The sequence below is a fragment of the Varanus komodoensis genome, unplaced genomic scaffold (assembly GCF_004798865.1).
Source record: "Varanus komodoensis strain SLA01 unplaced genomic scaffold, ASM479886v1 scaffold59_1, whole genome shotgun sequence".
NCBI lineage: Eukaryota > Metazoa > Chordata > Lepidosauria > Squamata > Varanidae > Varanus > Varanus komodoensis.
The window spans coordinates 2761473-2777617 of record NW_025336221.1 but is presented as its reverse complement, the minus strand read 5'-3'; the positions used below and the strand labels follow the sequence as shown (position 1 = coordinate 2777617).

General features: G+C 42.3%; 1 long non-coding RNA gene across 1 annotated transcript in view; it reads right to left on the bottom strand.

Annotated features, from left to right (window-relative positions):
- Positions 1–293: 293 nt before the first annotated feature.
- Positions 294–16145, bottom strand: part of LOC123033141 — an 89131-nt gene continuing 73279 nt past the window's right edge. Inside the window, exon 3 of the long non-coding RNA XR_006416579.1 lies at positions 294–1482. This is a non-coding gene — a long non-coding RNA (uncharacterized LOC123033141). The remainder of the gene's footprint in view (positions 1483–16145) is intronic.

The following is a 16145-nucleotide window of genomic DNA, read 5'->3' as shown; positions in this document are numbered from 1 at the left end:
CATTTGCATTTCATATTTTAATTGCTTTTATTGTATTCTTGTGTTCTGTATTGTAAGTTACCCTGGGAGTTTTTTGAACTAGGCAGTATAAATTTAATTAATGAGGTGACTGATTGAGTTTTTGATCAAACCAGAACTCTTTGTAAATTAAACTGTGTAAAAACCAAACCAAACGAAACAACAAAAACACAACCAGCTTGACAAGAGGTTAGCTGCAAAGTAACCAAGCCAAAAATTAGCTGAAACTGACAAGAAAAACCAGAGAGAGTAAGTCCACTGGGGGTGTGCAATCAAAAGAACATTAACAGTTTATTCAGACATGCAGGAAATACATGTGGCATGTAGGTAGGCCCCAAAGGAACTACAAAGATGGAATCTGGACAAGATGCTTTTATATCCTATCCATTTGGGATCCAGGGAGGATCACGTATGCAATTTGCTAGATGCACATGAGAGTAAAACAAAAGGGTTGAATGGATTAAGACTGCACAACAGAAAAAAGAAAAACCTTCAGGATAGGCAGACGTTTGCATGTCTAAGCTGTGCCACAAGGGAAGACCTTTCAGGACAGGCACATTAGCTGGGATAGCCAGACTTGCAATGTGAATTCCACCTTAAGGCTCAAGCTGTTCTTGCAGTGTCAGGCTATTAGTAGCCATATTATTTCAGAGCTTTTGCTCATTTTTCCTAACAATATAGATTAAAAGAAAACTTTAAATTTCTAGTTATATGTGCTTGATCTGCATTACCTCAACCTAATCCCCGCAACTTTGGATAAGATTCCTTTTCAGTGCTCTCTGGGGAAAATAATACATTCCTTTGTTCTTCCTTTCCCTTTCTTAGGGTACAAACCTTGGCTTGTTTAGAATGCCTGGCTGAGAAACCCTAAGAGTTCCCGGATCTTTGTTTGTTTGTTTGTTTGTTTCAGCATGCATAGGATCATGCCCTTAAGTGCTAAAAGTCTGGGGCAGTTTCATGCCTGCAGTGTCTGATGCTGAAATTTCATGTTTTCATCCAGAAGAAACTGTAGAGCAAAGAACATTTCCACTACTCCTTCCACCACAACTGCCACACCTTTCTGCATTTTCCTGTGCTGAGATGCCGAAGCTTGCATATGGCAGCCTTGCAGGAGGAATGGCAGCTACCCATGCTGCTCCACTCTGTAATTCCCTCCATAGGGTACTCCTGCACCACATAGGCATACAGCCAGTTGGCAATATTTGCTATTGATAGTTTCTATCCTTCACAAATCACTGCCATTGTTTTTGCGGTTTGAGGATGCCTTTAAAAAAATGAGAGTGCCATTTGTCATTGCAGCCTGATTTTGCAATCCCAGCCCAGTCTTGGATGACATTTCCTCACATTCTCTGCCCTCCCAGTTCAGCTGGAAGCATACAGTGAAGCCCTCTGTGCTCTTGAAATCTGGAGCAAATCAACATCAGAAGTCAAGGAGCTCCATATTTGTCATTCAGTAGGAAAGTCCTGTGGCAAAGAGCAGGAAATATGATGTTAGAAGCACCCTTTTATTATTTTTAAAACCCTTCCTACCAATTTATCCAGATGTTAAATCCAGGAACCTTTTTCAATCTGCTACTTTTCCTCAGGCCACTGAGTTCATGCTGTGGTTTGGTCTTCTGTCCCGTCCTGTTTCTGAGTCTTATTTTGGAGATCTGGGAGGAAAAAGTTGGCCAGAGAGCCAGGAAACCCTGAGGAGACTCTGAAAGTCTCTGTAGGTGTAATCCCCATTGGCCAAGGAAAGTGTGACTTGGCACTGGGGTCAAGAGCACCTCTACTGTGCAGTTTTTCAGCCTCCAAGGCCAAGCTACCCTTTGGAATCAGGCTAGGAAAATATGCATATGTCTGCTCTTTGCATCACTTGACCACCTCTGTTCTTCCCTATAAATCCCTTCCAGGGTAGCCCTTTGACGCAAGCCTACATGTCACCCTTGTGCTGTGCCAAAGCAGCTGCTCCTGCTCCAACACAGCTGATCAATTTCTTTTTAATATAATACTCCCCACGCCTGCTGGATCAACCATGGCCTTTTGCTGTTTTCACACACCCATTCAAAGCCTGTCTAGTGCCAAACAAAAGCTCATTACCCGCCCCAGACACATGCTGTCTGTTAGTATATTTATTAAATCACACAGATGTCGAATGAGGTCACAACACTCTTTATAATGGAGGGAGTGGGTGGGAATTAGGAATACATTTTAATTTTCCCCCCATGCCACTTTATGCATCCCTAGCTGACCCCCTCATTCCTGCATTCCTCATTCCTGAGCCTACATATCGATACACCCCATTTTACCAGATGCCAATAACAGAAATCCAGCAGGAGAAACAGCAGGAGGCTGCCTCCAGGGCTGGGTCAAGTGAACACAGCCAAGGGCAACAGAGGAGATTAAAAGTCCCTTTGAGGTTTATGTGGACAGTCAAAAGCCTTGAAAGTGCAGTTTCTCCAACTCGGCCTCAGAAACGTTCCTCCACCCACCCCACCTCGGGGAGGGAGCAAACAGCATTTATACTTTCTACTAGTTTACAAGAATGTTTTTTATCTGTACTTAAGTAGAATTATTTTTAGTCTTCCATTAAGGGTAACACCCTCTCAAAGCAGTACAAGCTACCAGTCTGGTACTGAAGGTGAAAATACCAAGGAGCAAGTCCTGCCCACCCTCCCAGACTTCCTTCACACACTAACTGATATTGCTCCACAACAATTTCCCTCCCTCCCTCCCTCCCTGCTGGCTATCCCCTCCTCAGGGGTGTCAGGGGTGTTGAAGCTGAAGCCCAGGGACCAAATACAGTTCAGTCTGGCACTCCGTCATTGCCCGGATGACAACACCCCCTTCACATACTGCAGCCTGCTTTCCTAGCTTTTGTGTGCTTTTTCTCCCTATTCTAAAAGCTTCAATGCCTCCCCTAAGGACTCATTACTGGAAGTTGTTGTTGTTGTTGTTGTGAGTCATGAAGTCGTGTCTGACCCATCCAGACCCCATGGACCAATTCCTCCAGGCCTTCCTGTCCTCCATCATCTCCTGGAGTCCACTTAAGGTCAACCTGACTGCTTCAGTGACTCCATCCAGCCACCTCATCCTCTGCCATCCCCTTCTTCTTTTGCCCTCAATTGTTCCCAGCATTAGGCTCTTCTCCAGGGAGTCCTATCTTCTCATTAGGTGGCCAAAGTATTTGAGTTTCATCTTCAGGATCTGGCCTTCTAAAGAGCAGTCAGGGTTGATCTTCTCTAGGACTGACCGGTTTGATCGCCTTGAAGTCCAAGGGACTGAGCACATATTCATTCTGATTTCTGTGTTGACCATCTGATGATGTCCATGTGTAGAGTCGTCTCTTGGTTTGTTGGAAAAGAGTGTTTGCTATGACCATCGTATTCTCTTGACAAAATTCTACCAGCCTGAGTCCTGCTTCATTTTGTACTCCAAGGCCAAACTTGCCTGTTGTTCTGGTGATCTTTTGGCTTCCTACTTTAGCATTCCAATCCCCCAAGATGATAAGGACATCATTTTTTGGTGTTAATTCTAGAAGGTGTTGTAGGCCTTCATAGAACTGGTCAACTTCAGCCTCCTCAGCACCAGTGGTTGGGGCACAGACTTGAACTACTGTGATGTTGAATGGTTTGCCTTGGATTCGAACTGAGATCATTCTGTCATTTTGGAGATTATATCCCAGTACTGCTTTTCCTGCTCTTTTATTGACTATGAAGGCTACTGTATTTCTTTTGAGGGATTCTTGCCTGCAGTAGCATACCTGATGGTCATCTGGATTAAATTCACCCATTCCTGTCCATTTTAGTTCACTGATTCCTACGATGTCGATGTTCAGTCTTGTCATCTCTTGTTTGACCATGTCCAGCTTGCCTTGATTCATAGATCTTACATTCCAGATTCCTATGGAGTATAGATCTTTACAGCGTCGGACTTTCCTTTCACCACCAGATACATCTGCAACGGAGTGTCCTTTTGTGTTTAACCAAATCACTTTATTCTTTCTGGCGCTACCAGCACTAATCCTCTACTCTTCCCCAGTGGCACATTGGACACTTTCCAACCTGAGGGCATTATCTTCCAGCGTCATATCTTTTTGTACTGTCCATGGGGTTTTCATGGCAAAGATACTGGAGTGGGTTGCCATTTCCTTCTCCAGTGGATCATGTTTTGTCAGGCTCTATGCTATGACCTGTCTGTCTTGGGTGGCCCTGCACGGCATAGCTCATAGCTTCTTTGTGCTATACAAGGGATACAAGTCCCTTCACCATGACAAGGAGTGATCCATGAAGGGGTACTGGCAGTAAGAACTTAAAATATGCTTTAAAAATTAAACTATGATGGTATTCCAGCACTACTATCCTATGGCAGTGGGGGGTATATACCAAAGGGGGGATATATTTGGCTCCTTTGACCTTGCCTTCAGCCATGCCCACCACCATAATGCCTTCCCAAGTGCTTCTCCAGCACTGAATTCAAATGTCAGGTGAAAAGAGGTTTGGGCATCCCTGGTTTACACAAAAGGTACTTTAGTAGGTAGAAGAGGAAGAAAGGTGACAAAAGAAGTACACTTGGGAAGCAGGACTAGGAGTTTCAGAAAAAGTGTTGGGAACGTGTTCTACATTTAGTCATATATAGGTTCAGCAGAAGAAAGCACAGTACTGTAGGTTTCATTGCGATGCTGTTGCTTGCAGCTGAATCTATCAAAATCCACACTGAAAGGTTTACCACAAAAAGTAAAAAGGGTTTCTTTACTCACAAACAGTGCATTCATGACATGCATGAAGGATAGAAGTTAGCATGTTCATGCAGAATATCTTGGTTCAGAAGGAAGGTGTATTGTTTGACACTTAGCTTAGAAGAGAACAGAGTACCATGCTTTGCCTTTCAAGGTAAGAAGGTAGTGGAAGGTCATGTGATCCTTTTGTCTTTCCAGGTGAGGTAGAAGGAGAAAAAGGGACAGGAAAGATGCAGCTTGAGCAGAGAGTTCAGACTCATCTTGTCTACAGCATTAGCCCCTATCTCCCCACTCTGGTTGGTGGGCAGGACCATTCAGTATTAAAACGTAAAGGGTTTGACCAAGGAGAGAGAACAGGGGTGAGGCAGAAGGACGCAGCCATTGTTTGGACCTCCTGTCAGCCTCCCTGTAGGCTGCCTCACAGTTTGGAAAATTTGCTTCCAAGGGGATGCAATGCATGCATAAAGCCGTCTTATATTTAGCTGAATTATTACTGTATTCTTCTCGCCCATCACTGTCTACCTCTGGGTACACCAAGGTCTGGAGGACGTTGCCTGGTCCTGCTGCTCTACAGCCTTATTACTGAAGATGCCAGCAACTGAACTTGAGAGCTGCAGAATGCCAAGCACGTGCTCGGCCGCTAAGTTATGGCTCCTCTCCAGCTATTCAGTGTGCATTATAATATTTGGAGAAGGGCTATAACTTAGCAGCAGAGCTACACACTCTGTTTTGGTAACTTCATACAAGGATTGGAGAGAGCCTGCCAAAATGCAACTGTTAAAAATATATTATACTGTTCCTCATCAGGAATGATGTAGTGGAAGTTTGCTGGATATTGATCCATTCTTATTTTGGAGAGTTATTTTGCTACATAAACAAGGCTATTATCCAGTATTATCAGATACCTGAATAAAAGCCTGTGAACTCAGTGGGGCTTGCTCCTGAGCAGAGTTGCACAGGGCTGTGCTATGAGATGAGGCAAGAAAGCAGGCATCCTTTACACATTCAAAAGAGCACCCCAACAGAGAAGAGCAAGACATTCCAGCCTCCCTTGGGTTGCATAATCTTTAAGTATGCACAATTAGATCTTCCTTCCTTCCTTCCTTCCTTCCTTCCTTCCTTCCTTCCTTCCTTCCTTCCTTCTAGGGTGGCTTTATTTCAAACATAATCCACCATCCCAGAATTTGGAGTTATGTCTGTATAGTCTTAGTTATTTCAGTGAATGCCATGCTGAGTATTATGTGTATTCGTATAAATAACAAAATATACTTTAAACCCTGTAAAATATATAATTTAACAAACATTAAAAACATCTAAAGGGAGAGTATGTTTAACAGCATAATGGTTTTATGTTTCCTCCTTCCTTCCGTCCTTCCTTCTTTCCCCTGGATTTAAGCATCTTGGGGAATAACCCTATGCATGTTTGGACAAAAAGGGACTTCCAGCATCCCCCAGCTGGCATAGCACAACTGGCAGGGGCATGCTGGGAGTTGTAGGCCTTTTTTCAGTTTAAATTTGTGCCTTTAGTGCACAGGAGTAAAGCACTCAAGCCAAGCCCCTTCACTGATTTCCTGTCCATAAGAGGTATTTGCCAATAACTGCCGCCATTCTTAATTGGATTATATCAAACCGACAGGTAACCTCCCAGGACACAATGCTTTCAACAGATTCAGTTCCAAAAGTCTGTGGTGAGTCATCAAGTTACAAGTTTGATTTGAGATGCTTTGTGGACCTGCCCTCAGGTAGCAAGCAGCTACGCAGGCAGCAGTATTTGGCACTTGTCTTTGTACTAAAGCTTTTGATTAGGTTATCTTTTCAGTACTGACTATTTCCTCTGTGTCAGGTACTGGCAGGTTGTCAGGGCTCAGCTATTGTTGTTGGGATGTGGAGACAGGCATCAAGATAAACAAGAGCCATGGTGATGAAGAAGCAGGGACAGCCTTTCAGCAGCTCCCTGCACAGGCACAACCTTATCACAGAGGCAAGGGGAAAAGCCATGAATGTTGGTTGCTCACAGAAGGGAAACAGGGCTGATCTTTTCATCCTTACAATAAACCAAAGGTACACTCCTATGTATATAATCCTATGTCAACTTCTTCCTAAGACCTACAAATCCCCACATGGATGTTGGGGCATGCTGGGAGTTATAGGCCTTTTTTCTGTCCAAAGATGCATAGGATTGCACCGCTGATATATAAAGGTGCTTGGACCTTGTTGATTCACTAAGCTTTCAAAAGTTTTTGCTGACTTTGCAACGAGCTGACTTTGCAGAGTTCAGCCCCTGAAATTTGGTATATGTGCAGTTCAGACATGACATATGTATGCAACTTCCTCAAAATGTGACAGGACAGGCAGACCAATATACTCCAATATGGCAGTGGTAGTTTCAAATCATTCAGAAAGCTGTCATTTTGGCACACAAAAAGCAGAAAATACATCTGAAGTTCTAACATGTTTCAAGCATTTGTCTCATAGGGATGGGAAAAGTCTCCCTTTCATGTGCTTTGAGAAGAACCAATTCCTGCACTAGATATTCAGCATTACAGAGTGCGGCCTGGTCCCCTCCAAATGCTTTGTACCACAACTCCTGGCATTCAGACCATTGGCTGGGGATGAGGGGAGCTGAATACTAAATCTCTGGAGGGCACCAGCTTAGGGAACCTTCATGTTGTGTAAACTTTGAGTCAGAAACAAGGGCCAGCTTCAAGTGTCTAGGAGCTGCTTTCTTTTGCTCCATGGTGGCTCAATTCAAATCACTAGCCAGATAAGCCTGAGACATCCACCAGGATCTCTGAATAGCTGCTGCACAGACCTGAGGAAGGGCCAAGTGACAGCATCTATTCACACAAGAAAGGAAAAATAGCAGTATTGAAAACTTCTAAAGGTATCCCAGAAGTTTGTCATTTTCTCCCAAACTCTAAGGAACAGGTCAGTCTTCCACACCTGTTATTCAGTGCCTTTCATATTCCCTGCCAGAATTTATGTATTAGCAATTTTCACTTACAACTACTCATCAACATCATTCTCTGAGCAGTTTGTAATAAAAGGCTTAAACCATAAAATTAAAACAGATGATAATTACACCGAATAAAGCCACCATAGTGCAACAGTGTTCTCCATTGCCAAAACACAACGAACTATGAGCAGTGCCATTCAGCAGCAGACAGGTTCTTTTGATACAGTCACAGTTCCAGCCATTAGGCAAACACAGAGCACAGTCCCAGCAATTTCAGCAAGGAAGAACTCACACTTTTATGATTTTAAGTAACAAAAATAAAAAGCTCTTAATAGGATCCAGCTCTAATGTTTCACAATCCTGTTTCAGCCATTCCACTGAGCCATAGTTCCTCTCTTTAAGACTTTGCAATATCCTTATTTCCAACAGAAATTCAGGTGGTGAGCGCCAACAGGATTGGAACCAAAATGGGGCCATTGAGAAAAAAAAGGGAGATAGGATCAGGCTTACAGGAACCCAGAGTTGGCAAAGGGACAAAAACATGTTTAGGAAAAAATTCTAATGGGGGCTACTCATCCCCTTGCGCGTGCACACACAGTGCAAGGAAGATTGACCATAGTTAGTGGTCTTCTGTAGGAGAGAGATCAAAAAGAACATCTGGACTCTTGGGCTGGAGTGAGCAGGACCAGTCCAAGATGTTTTGCTCCTTTTGGACATTTTTCTTTCTCATGTCAAGAACAGTCACAAATGTTTTGCCCTGGAGCGTATAATACTAATTACAGTCCTTGAATTAGAGTCCCTGAAGCAGATATTCCCTGTCAAGCCACCCCAAATTAGCTGCCTGAGACTGATTTCTCTCTCTCTCTCTTTTAAATGTATCTTTATTGAATGTATCAAAGCAAAGCCTAAGCAGCTATGGCAAAAAGAGAAAAACAGTAGGGCAAGTCCCAGGAGGTGGGGAAATCAGGTAATGTACACAGCTGACTAACTGCAACACAGAACAGAAAGTCTCCATGCTACATTTTGTTGCAAGTTCCACTTCTAACAATAACCAACCAGCTTTTCATTTATTAACACCATCACAGGGGTGGGGGTGGGGGGAGGGAGAAAATCCAAGAGCTTCTGTACATGAGGCTTTTAAACCACAACTTTACTGAGATTTCTGCTTCCAGGATTTTTGCAGAATTAAAACATACTCCTTCATACATGTTCCCCACCCCTGGTTTTTTGTTTTTGTTTTAAATCCTGCCTTTCTGTATGTTCCTTCACACAAACACAAGATGGAACTACAGTATAGTGGGGACACACACACACACACACACACACACACCAGGAGCTTCCCATTTCAATTCATTTTGCCATTTCCAGGAAATGCTACACTTTTCTCACTCTAAAAAAAGGCCCCAACGATGCTTGGAAAGACGCAGGAGAGGCCCTGGAGGATGCTGCTGTGTAAGCTGCCTGCAGATGACAGCGCATGAGCAAGCATGAGATTGTAACAAATGCCTTATGTAAGGAAGCCCCAAGCGTTGGTCCTTCTCACACCGCTCCCCAATCAAGACCTGCACTATGGTGCTCCTGTAAGCTCCACCAAACTCCAGATACTTTCTCGGGATGTCTAGGAGAAAGCAGTAACTACTCCAAGCACAAATATCTACCTTAATATATTATCACTTGCAGGACAGAGTATATCATGAAGCCCCATTCAACATGCAGATCATATTCCTTCACAGCCATATATGTTATGGTTGCCTATCTTGATGAAGCAAAGCCTGTCTTCACTGTGTGATGGCCTTAGCTTACATTTCTCCAGTGTTCTACATGGTGTGTTCTGGATTCATCATATGTTGCAGGGTTGTAAGGTATGCAAAGTAGGCAAGTATTAGCTCCCTGCAGCAGATGAAAAGCTGTGGTAAAAGAGAGTGGCTGTCCTGCATTAAGATTTACTACACTAGAGAGGAAAGATGCTCTCTAGTAAACTGTTTACTAGAGAGCTCTCTAATAAAGTGTTTAGATTAGATGCTCTCTAATAAACTGTTTCTTTGCATCCATTGAAATCCTTGTCTGTGTAAGTTAAGAAAATGTTCAAAAGAAATTAGGTAACCTAGTTCTTTTTTGAAATAGGTCTAGAATATAGAAACCGGCCAGAATCAGCACGTGCTGAAAATGGCAACGTGGTAAAGTGACTGGCTTTGCTGCATTGAAAGTAGACCGAAAGTAGACTGGAATCCAACCATTATGGTACCTCCAATTCATCAGTAAGTGTCATTTAGAGAATCTGCCTGGAAGCTATTCTCCTGGTACAGCTAAGACTCCATAATTGTATGGTCATGTGAAATTATATCCTGCTCTTCTGGAGACTAACCATTAATGACAAGCTGTTATGACCTGAATAACATATAAAATAATAAAGCATTTTTAAAAGAGACAATAAAATAATGAACTCAGCTGATTCCAGACTTCTGAGAAACTTAAAAGGTCTTTGCCAGCAACCAAAAGGTATAAGAAGGGGTGAGAAGTAGCCCTTCCAGGAAAGAAGCATTCCAAATTTGGAGTCCTCCTCTCCAGTTTCATCTCCCCCATCCTATTTGTTTTATATGTATGGTGCTTTCCACTGGGAATATCAGAAGATTTTAAGCTTGGTATGTACACATAGAAAGACATCTGTAGGGCTCATACAGTGGCATTGGTTTCAAGATACATAGAGCTGTAATCAGAAAACCAGAAGAAATATTAAAATACAAATATTAGTATTTGTTTCATGCACAGCTGGACACCTTACTCATCCTGTTCAAACGCCTGGGTGGCTGTCAGAACTTTCTGTTTCTGCCACTTTTAAAAGAGAGGCAGTTTACAGTAAACAGTCTTTATAATGTTTCTCGCCCTCTGACGGCATCATAGCATGCTGAGAAAATAATTATTGGTCTGCCAATATGTTTTCATCATCATAAACATAATGAATGTTTGCAAAATGCTTTGAAGTTGAAAAGAGGATATAGAAATGTTCAGTGTTATTACAACTACCACCACAAGGATGGCCCCTGTGGTTGGTTATGCAGTTCAGAGTCATAAAATCCAGGAAAGAAGAGATTGCTTAAATTCTGAAAGCAGGGCCTTGTTTAAGGAACAACTGTCTATAACAGTCTTCTCCAACCTCCAGATGTGTTGTACTACAACTCCCATAATTCCCAGCCAATGTTTGTGTTGTTATTGTATTTTTGGAGCTTTATCAGCTGACAACAAGCAGAAATTCAACACACATCTCTAGCATAACTACAAATGGCTACAACAGAGGTGGACAAGCTTTCAACAGAGGGCCACATTCTCTTACTGGTGATTTATTGGAGCAGTAGGCAGGGCCAAAGGTGGATTTGTCACCTTTTCTCTCTCTTCCTGCTACTCTCTTTTCTCTCTTTTTGCTGTCTCCTTTTGTTCTTCCCCATCTTCCTTCCTGCCCAGCAGGATGTGCCTCAGAAGGGGCAGGTTGCTTTTGCCAAAAGTCTGGACAGATTACATGCAGAAGGCTTTTGAAATTGAGGCAAAACCTGCAGGAATGTAAGCCAAAGGCAACATACAGTCTTAGGAGTGCCAGTTGCCCAGTCCTAGTCTACAATCACACTCCGCTCACATGTTCCTCTTTCCGAGGGAAGCTCTCCATCTGACAGGGTTCTCCTGCTTTGGGGACAATATATGGCATTTTACTTCTAATAACCACTATCCTTTGCTTCGCAATCCCTAGCAGAACAATTCCTAATAACACTCAGCACCTGGCTCCAGCTATAGACATGCACTGAAAGAGTGACATTTGACATTTTATCACATTTCACAAAATACATGTGCCCCTCATCAGTTCTGAAGGGCATGTGCTAGTAAAAATTGCTGTGTGTTCTTCTAAAGTGCTGAAATCCAAAATTACTTCACATTGGAGTATTTAAAGGGGATGTGTATTGGAGTTGTCACACGTAATGAAATATGTGTGTGATTTGTACTCAGGAATCTGTACCTGAAATGTAATAAGGGTTGGACACGTGCAGATGAGAATGTGAGTGTCAGGGACTTTAACCCCATCTGTCCAGAGGAGGCAACAAACCACCAGTAAGATTTTTAAAAAAGAAAAGCACTTTACTGAAGTGTGCACCCAACAATACAGAGCAGCCCATTCCTGCTTCATAAGAGACCAGCATTAGCCATTAAGAATCCAAATGTTTCTATACCTTTAAGAGCAAACTCAGTCATTCATTCACTTGGGCCTATTCCCACCAGTACATCGATCCCACCTTCTCTACATTGTGAGTAAGAGAAAATGGACCACTTCCTACACTTATCTAAACAGTGGACATTTAAGCAGGCTGGTCAGTGCCAATAAAGGTCTCCTCAACATAATCACAACTTAAAATGCTATATCAGCTGAACAATTTCTGTTACACAGGTGTAACATTCATACACAGAAAAATGTGCTTTTGTGAGACTTGAGAAATGCTTTTTGAGCTGAAACCTCAGCAATGTTACAAAGAGTTCAAGCATAGGGAATCAGAAATTTATATCATGAGAATAGTCCCTCAGCATTTTGGAATGTGTTCATACCCACATGTAAATCCACAATTTTTCAGGTTTAATTGCAAAATATATAACATAATGTATACCATAATATATAGAAGCAGTTTGATAGCAGTCTACCTCACAGAAGCTTGAAGAAGGAAAGATTCCAGAAGGTTTTGTTAGTATTCCAGGAAGTGTCGGTTCAGAGTCCCAAGGCCCTTTGAGCGGAAAAGAAGGGTTTCCAGATCTTTCCATTAGACATCAAGGGCAAGTAGCTTTATGCTAATTATCATTGCTTCATTTTGCTTACTCTCGTGGAAAATTTGAACTGAATCCAGCCATCATCACCAAGAAGGTCTGGTGAGAACTGTGTGCAATAATGTTCTTGTCAATGACTTTTTAGAATTAGTGGACCTGAGATTAAAGTAGTGAGAGAAAGGAAAATAGAGGATGGATGGGAATGAAAGCACCCCCCCCCATCTCTCTCTCTCTCAGCACAATGCTTTACAATTATTTGGTCACAGGTATTGACCAAAAGGTCTGTATCCTGGTGTGCATATGCCCAAAATAGACAGCAGGGGAATGTTTTCTTTTAAAGATTTATTCTCAAGAATAACCAGCTGCCGATGAATCATTCCAGATGGCATACCTGGGAAGTCCTCAGTTGGCTCTTTTATACATTGATCATTAGAGGGTTACATGTAATACATCCAACACTTTCCAATAGGTTTCAGAAGTAAAAACTTACAATAGCATGATCTTTCACACTTGCATACCAGCGAAGATGCTCCAAAGGAGGGGAGAGGACAGGGTGTCTTACATAAAAGAGGAGGAGGATGGGGTGGACTGGTGTGAATTGCCCTTTATTGGAGCTGCTGTTATCTGTCAAGTACCAGCTAGTTTTCTCTGGACTGGTGCCTGGTCAGTGTCTGCTACATTTCAAGGATGCACACATGCTGATTTCTAGAAAGGAGGGTTTTTCTCAGGTCTGGTTATGTGTCAGTGATTGCATGATGTAACCAATGAAAGCTCATCCCATTGATTTGTGCATCATAGGTCAAGTGATATGGCAGCCAAGCCATTAATGATAGTCCAGGGGGCATGAACACAACACTGACTATTATGTATTATGTTTTTGAGGGTATTGTCATGAGACTAGCAGTTTCGAATCCCTTAGGACTAGATGCTTTCAGTGAGCTGTACCTGAAAACCACCTAATAGTTGTGTTCAGATTTCACAGCTAACTGCCAAAGTTTTTTTCAAAACCACATGATGCTTAGAAGTACTCTTTCTGCCCCAGCTACACACTTTTATACATATTTGACCCTTCATTGTCCTAAATTGTATAAACTGAGACTAATAACCAGTAAAGTCCAGTCCTGTATCTGTGCCCTGTTTCAACCAGATCTGCAGTGGTTGACCAGCTGATATCACCAACTTGAAAGCAACTTGGCTGTTCCTTGGAGGAGCGCTTGGTGACCTTATTAATGGGTCAGCAAATATGCACACTGCAGCACAATTCTCCATTTCCACACATTTTGAAAAGGTGTGCTGGATCATGTTCTAGACCAGGTGTGCCGAGACTCTTGCCGCATAAATGCTGTATCCCGTTTCAAAGAAACCCTTGGGGGCTTCATTACAGCAATGATTAGTATCAAAGGCAACAGGGACAGAGCCAGCATGCTAACATTACAGCACATTTTGATTTAAAGCTCTTCCTACCAGTAAGTAAGCTTTAAGGGGGCATTTCCTCCCTTTAGAATGGGGAGAAAAAGTTGAGAAGCTGCTAAATGATTCATGATTGTGGGGGGCGGGGGGGGGGGGCTTGGGAAGGCTGTGTGGTAACCTGGGCATCCTGGGTTGAAGGTCTGCACCCATTCTAGACACATCTTGAAACTTTTTTCAGCCTAATTCAGTGTGTGCGCAATATAAAAGGACATCTTATGTTGATTTCTGTATGTAAAATGAGTCCCAAATATGAACTGTCCATATTCAATTGCATTCAATTCTCATTTTCTAAACATGGTTCTTTAGTTGTGAAACTTGAGTCCCATTTGGCTAAGTTATAGGTCAAAATTAGGGAGGAAATAATACGGAAGATCCAAGGCATGGCCCAGTTTCCTACTGCTCATCCTTAAAACTAATTCCATTATTCATATTGACCCCTAGTTGTGGGATACATTCTTGTGGGATTCATTCATTCAAGGTGAGGTTTATTAAAATCCTACCTTGAATATTCTCTTGTCCACCTTCTCTTATAAGGTGTTTTTCACTGGCCAATGTGAAGTTGGCTTCAATGGGTCTAAGTCAGTGGTATTTGTGTGTCAGTTGTCAGTTTCCTACTAGGCATACAGGATGTCAGCATTTAGTGAAAAATCTATATAAAGAATCTAACCACAGCATAACACGGCTACATGTAGTACTATTATTAAATTTTGTGAGTCTTCTTTTTAAAAACACACAAAGAAATGTACAAAAATCAATTCCATTGTTAAAGAGCTAACAAGATAAGAAATGCATAATTTTGACCATTGAAACGCCAGTTAAAATGCACCATGAGAATTGCAGCATCACCCAGAGCTAGGAAAAGTTCTTGCAAGCAGAAATTGGACTGATTTGTAGCTGCAGGTGTGTGTTGTAGGCTTATTTAATGCTGGCATTATTACAATGTTTACTGCTCTCGCTGTTTCTGCAGTTTTATTGCCACATTGGTTTTAGTATTTAGTATTTACAAGATTTATATACCACTCCTTATTCCAGTATGGAGATTTCAGAGTGGTGAACAACATAAGACGAAACAAGTAAAAGAATAAAGCAATATGTTAAAAATACAACCATAACCATAAAACCATGGCCAGGTAGATCAGGATGTTGAGGTACAGCTTGAGGATGTTGACAAACAGCTTTGGCTATTGGGCAGTATAGAAATAAAATAGTCTTTCTGAAATAAGAGTGTTTTTAGAGGCACTAAAAACAGTACAATGTTGGCTCTTGCCTGACTTCAAGAGGCAGGGAATGGCAAGAAATGGATTTTTACTCTTACATGAGTTTTATCGTTATACAGTGTACACTGCCTTGGGGGGGGGTGCTCCTGTACTGAAAGGTAGCTAAGAAATATTTTACATTTTTATCTATATCTATATCTTCAACTGTTAGTAAACAGAAGCTTGGAAAGGATTTGATAGTTCTCCCTGGACTGCTGAGCTCAAAGTGTGGGCATCACTGCAAAGAAATGTTACCTCTAGGAAAAGGAAATAGGCAGCAAAATCTCATTTATGCTCAGAGGGGGCAGGGAAGAATATATGAGAGGATGAGCTCTCCAAATCCATTTCCCATGTTCACCTCCCTAGGAAATACAAATGAAATTGCCTTTATTCTGTTCCTGAAGGTGCCATCACTGCACTGTTGTGAGTGTTGAAGACCACATGTTTGGTTCAGATTCTTTCATCTTCAGTGGCTCCTCAAATAGAAATGCCAGGCTCTGGAGCAGAGAAGCAAGATTTGAGGGGACCTTTGGGCAAGAAAAGAGATGGAATCTGAAAAATCCATCAATATTCACCCATTCCAAGTAAGTTTTTTCAGTCATTTTCTTTCAAACTTCTGTTCTACACAATGGTCCTCGGACTGGATCCAGAGATGTCTTGCATGGGCATGAAAGCACTTCTGCTTGTACAAAGCATCCCTGCCAAATCCCTCTGATTTCCTTGTCCTTCTGCAGCTGCACTGCTCATGCCTCATCTAACACCCATGGACTCTCAGGAGTGGCTTGTGTGGGCAGAGGGGGAGTACTGGGAGGCTACAGTGGTGGTCAGAATGGTGGACTAAACACCTTGGAGATCCAGGTTCTGGTCCCCCCTTGGCCATGATGCTCACTGGGTGACTTTGGGCCAATCATTCACTTTCAGTTCAACC